Source organism: Rhipicephalus microplus, chromosome 1 (assembly GCF_043290135.1).
Source record: "Rhipicephalus microplus isolate Deutch F79 chromosome 1, USDA_Rmic, whole genome shotgun sequence".
NCBI lineage: Eukaryota > Metazoa > Arthropoda > Arachnida > Ixodida > Ixodidae > Rhipicephalus > Rhipicephalus microplus.
The window spans coordinates 103554250-103559945 of record NC_134700.1 but is presented as its reverse complement, the minus strand read 5'-3'; the positions used below and the strand labels follow the sequence as shown (position 1 = coordinate 103559945).

The window sequence follows — 5696 nt, the reverse complement described above, 5'->3', positions numbered from 1 at the left end:
TGTTTTATTCCTACATCTGAAAACTAAATAAGTGTACATATTTCATCAAAACTTATAGATAAGTTAAAGGGGTACTGACACCTTTTTGGGAGGCAAGTTTACTCTGGAATACAAATCTCCTGTACACAGAGACTGCTCTGAGCAAGTGTCACACTCAGCAAATGCTGATAAAATATTTCATTTTCATGTGAAACTTGTTTTTCTCGTGTCGAATCTACAAACATTGACACAAACTTGACGTCGAGCTACAGTACTAATCCTGGTGACTTTACGTAGCAGTGTGGCTAGTTGTGATGATGTCGAGCACCAAAACAAAACAAAAAAGCTAGCTTCCGCCTCACCTTCTCAATCACCTGCTCGCGCCTTCCAGTCACTATCATTCAGCGTACCTGTGAAGCCAGATAGTGGACAGAACAGGGTATGCACACGCGAACGCAAGATATACGCTTAGCAGAGGCCAGAGAAATCGTTTGATTTCGAATTGCTACGACAGCTGGGACAGGTGCAGCATACAGCAGACGATTGAAGAAGCGATGTGTGGACAAGAATACATCGCAAAACCTTATGCACGCATAAACCACCTGGTGGCGCTGCTCGTACTATGCTATGATGCCAGGGTACAGTAGAAGGAAAACTGGCTTTTAAAGGCCTGCTGTAATTAATTTTCCGAGGCGCACTCATGCTTACCGGTACATTTCCTACGCTCTTGGGGTGTTGGCCTGTCATTTGACACATAAAACAATAGACAATAAATTTTGTGTCAGTACCCCTTTAAAAAAATGGCATCATCAGCTTTTCACCAATCTCTTCATTGTTTATAACCCTAATCATTAACAAAAGAAGGAGAGTTAAAGGGCTAGTTTTTTTTTAACGGATAGTATAGGGGAGATTTTTCGTAGTAGTTACAGTTAGGTGTGACAATAAAAGTGGACAAAAAGGCAAGTTGCTGTCTATAGCAACCGAGCCTGCAACCTTCGAATAAGGCACCTGATGTTGTACCATTTGAGCTAAGGCAGTTGCCCGTCGGGCCATTCACTTTATCAGGTGTATCTCTGCATGTAAAGCTGGGATTGCTTGTCAATGCTGCTCGTACCGCGATGGTGACGGCGTGGTTTACAAGCACAGATACATCAATAAAGATGACGGAAAAGACGGTATTATGATTTGGTCGACCTAATTGACATTAGGTTGACATAATTTCGATAGAATCGCTATATGATGTGATGAATGATTTATAATTGTACGCTTGTCCAAATTTGAAGTAATGCTAGTCTCATTAATATGTACTTAAATTTCAATCCGAATCCTCCAGACATTCCATTTCGGCTTCATGTAGAAGCTTGTGGATCTCAAAAAGCACCTGTGAGCGCTTTCTTTTTGGCAATGCCTTGAGTTTGACAGCTACGAGGCTTCCAGCTATGTCGCACTCGTCGGGCTGCAGTGCTTCTTTTTTCTTTGCGATCGCTCGAATTGAGGTGGAGCAGCTGCCAAGAAGGTCTTTAATGCTTGCATCCACGTCCTCACTGCGTGTTTTTCTCTTCCTGCAAAACAAATTTACACTTACCGCTAAGTGCCATCAAAATTTTGCAAAAAGTGTGGAGGGTGTAATTACCGAGATGGTGTAAAATCTGTGAGTTTCCCGGTGGGCCTGCAGAAGAAACAGAAACAAAGCACAGATTAGAAAAGCTGTCGTGAAGTTCATATGCAAGTCTTGGCAGCTTAGTTTCACTTGTTGGCACAGAGAGTGATGCTAAGGAAAGGGAAAGAAACTGATTATTGCCAAGTGAGTGATTATGCCTGTAGAGTATAAGTGTACTAGCAACACAACATTAACAAAAACAGACAATTAAGTTGAATTGCGTGATGCAACCATACATTGACAGCAATACTACAAGCATGTGATTGCCAACCTGCAATAGGCAGTGCAAGCAGAGCATAGATGACACTTGTCCTACGCAAAAATTGGAGGCTGCTCATGCAGGATGACTAAAAAGATATGTCCAAGCTGCTATTCATTTGTACAATCAAAAAAAGAATTAAAATGTGTGCTGCCAGTGTATTGTCATCATTTTTCTTGTATGTTATCTATCTCTTCTGACATAGCAAATTTGTACTTGCTCAAGCATGATACCTCCAGCTTGAACAAAGCCTAGCAGATTTAATATTCAAAGTACACATAGGCATTCTTACATTGAAGGCGTGGTTGGTGGCACAGCCGAGCAGTTGTTTATTGTCATAGCCTGCGAAGGCCTGTAAGAACCGTAATAATGATACGTCAGTGACATCTCGCATACTGCATGAAGTCAAACATGAACTCGTACAACATGAAAATGTAATTATTAGAAAAAAGAAACAAACATTGCTAAATTTGCAGTGTATAAAAGAAACAAGAAACAGACACTTATCTAACCCATGTGATTAGATATTCATGAAAATCAACATACCGCAACTCATACAGTGACATATTCGAGCATCATTTTCATGAATTAAGAAAAAGTAGATGTATCACTTGCATTTGTATGTTACAAAAAACATGGTACGTCACACAGCCTAGTCACGCTACACTGTGGCTTTGAACATTCGCTTAGCTGCATGTAGGCTGATGCTCTTATGTGCACCACAATGACTGTCCAAGATTACAATGTGTTGGTATTATTTCTTCCCACTATATTCTGAGCTGCTTACAAGGTTAATGGAGTTAACACTGTAAATAGTCGCTGTGTTTGCGCCTACTAGTGGAACACGTCAGTTATAGTGTATGCGGCAAAGGTGTATAGATATACAGGCAACTGCACAGCACAAACTCGAATTTCATTATTGCATTCACGTTCTACTGCTTCCAGCATGCATTTTGCATACAGCTCCCCGTTACCACTGAATGAGAGATTCTGATAAACGCGGCACATTGTTTTCCATGTTACCATTCCACGATTAGATACTGACTGGTAGGCTTTCAGTTGCACTAAAGAAAACAGGTACCAAAAGACTTCCTTGGCAGTCCCTATAAAAGAGTTCTAGCGCATATATTTGACGTAAAAGAACATGCTTATAAACTACTCAATGCTCCTCTCAGCATGTGGACCAAATATAGCACTTAAAACAGCAAGGATTCACAATTATGAGCAAAAGACAGCCACGATTTGCTTGCTGTGCCGTTAGCAAACTATGTTAGAGGTACAACTGTCACAGGCAGATTTTTGAATGCTTGTTTTGATTGGATATATAAAAACAGATAAAACTTTTGAAATGTGGCTTACCCTTCAGGGCATTCTTCTTCAAGGCACATCTCTCTAATAAAAAAGAAGTAAAAGAATTAGTATGTACCACTAGTGAAAAAGCAACTGTGCGTGTTGCTTGTTATTTTTTGGCATACAGTGTGGGAGTATGCAGATACTGTTTTTACAAATAAATATTCCAGATTTTTTCCCGTCATTCTTTGAAATTTATGAAATGTCACAGTGATGTCCAAATATCGCGGCCTACTCAAGAAGACAGCCGGCACTACGTAGTTGTTCACATTCACCTGTTGAACAATTATTGTTCCTTAAAACTTCAGACAAGTTCAATAAAAGCTATCCTGCGTTTAGGTTAGCAGCTCAAAAACTTTACTTGTGAGCTGTGCCAACAGCACACAGGTTATAAGACAGAGAAAGCAGCTCTATTTCGATGTGCTTGGATTAGTAGAGAACTGCTTTTGAACACTGAAAAATATAAAAAAGCAACTCACGGAGAAGCATAACAGAAGGATCCTTCATCCTCATTGGCACTGGCATAGCTGCATGTTCAGAGCCAAAAGTTAGCATATTTATAGCAACATAAGCCTGGAGACCAAACTTGGCCCACCAAGAAAACAACTTAAGGCACTTACATTCCGTTTAAAATGTCTTGTGCCATTTGTGGAGCGTCTTGACTGCTGCAAAGTAGAGAATGAAGTGTTGCAATGTTGCTTGGCCTGCTGCTGCTAGAGTAGCATGTAAGCTTACACCCATGCACACAACCCACAATGTCTCTTGCAGACGCATAAATGTAAAGACTGTCTTATTATGCAAGAATAGGATATGTATTCATGATAACAAGAAAGAGTGGATGAAGTTTATATTTACCAATCTTCAGATGCCTGTGGCATGTTGGTTACAGGCCTGAAAGTGAGCATTTGCTGCATCAGAATTGGCACACATGATGAATTATAACATGTTTTGTTTAATATAATTTATTTTCATTTCATAAATATGATCATAACACGAAAGATATAAACAGTGTAGTTGGTACATGGGCGACACAGGCCAGTTCTTAAAAGAAGACATTTGAAATGCTGTCCTGACATATTTTAGAGTGAAGTAAGCTGTCTATTTATTGGCAGTAAAGCAGATGTGATTTATTTGCATCTCTGTAGAGCTCCACAAAGGGACAGAAAAACACTTGGGATCCTGTCCTGAACAGCCAGCTGTTACTTCAAAGCAAGCGATCACTCAAAGGTGGGGGGGGGGGGGGAGGCACACCCTCCATCATGTATCTAATATGTGTGCTCGCAACACTCACTCACAATTATGAAATGAGATGTGCTGTGTCTCGCGACAGTTGGCGTGCCCTCGCCGCCATTGTAGGCCTCACCGCATGATCCTACAGTATGAACCGATCTGTAGCACGAATTCATTGTAAAAAGTAGAATCAATAAATTAACGTACAACGCTTAATTTACGTAGAAGCACTTTTCATGGCCTGCGGTGTTTGAAACAGCATTCGCACGAACGGCGGGAAAAAAAAAACGCTCGGCTATGAGTCGTAAATAGTTTTTTAGCAGCACTTCTCGTGTCATTTCTCGTTCGTGTCTTCGTCCTAACGCTGCCCCATTCAATTCATTATCAACTAGGCCACCTTTCCTTATTCTGTAAATAGTTTTCTTTGAGCGACAGCTCGGGAACGTGCACGTCGACCCGGAGGGTCAGTCAGTATTCAGGAGTCTCGCAGCAAAATCAAGATAGTCGGCAGGCATGAAACAGGTATCCTGCGTGCGCTGCACTATGAAACGGCACGTCATTGATCACTTACTTTTCCGCATAGTGAGGTGTCTGCCTCAGCATGCCATCAATAATTGCGAACAGGGGCCACTTAATTTTTCCATGATTGCCTGGCGCACCGCTCCGAGTGTTCGCCTCAACTACTGACACGAGCTTCATCCACCGGTCCATAATATTTTTAAATTTCATCGTGGCCTGTGTTCCTGCACAAGTGAGTGAATAAAACATACAATTCATTCGCGCTCAGCATGCAATGAGCCACGCAATCGCCACTTACCTGTCAATCCATACATAGCTCCTATAATATCCCATCTGTTCATTTTTGCTTGCTTGTCTTTATAATCGGGCATCATTTTGTCGTATAAAAAGGGGTACAGTCTGATCTCCTCTAAAAAGCGTTCGGTGTCCATGGTGCCGTTGTCAGCGTGCTTCAGAAAACGACGGGGCGAGAAAAATGACAGCCGAAAAAAAAAAGAAAACAAGCTCCGTGCGTTGCTATGGCGACTACCACGCACGTCGCTGATTGGCGCTTTGCTTGGGCGGCGGCGGCAGAAATAGCGCAAGGAGCGATTGAGTCGGCGGCAGAAATTCCTCGACGCTCGGCGGGAGAAAGAGAGAAAAGCGGCGCCTCGCGAGCGGCGCGCGGCGCGCGGCAGAGCGCGGCGCCGCCAGTGTGTT

At 42.1% G+C, this 5696-nt stretch overlaps 1 long non-coding RNA gene across 1 annotated transcript; it reads right to left on the bottom strand.

Annotated features, from left to right (window-relative positions):
• Positions 1-2189: 2189 nt before the first annotated feature.
• LOC142768680 (uncharacterized) lies at positions 2190-3752 on the bottom strand. Its single transcript, XR_012885393.1, has 3 exons — positions 3728-3752; positions 3258-3290; positions 2190-2250 (listed from the first exon to the last, which is right to left on the bottom strand). It is a non-coding gene; the product is annotated as an uncharacterized LOC142768680 (long non-coding RNA).
• Positions 3753-5696: the final 1944 nt, after the last annotated feature.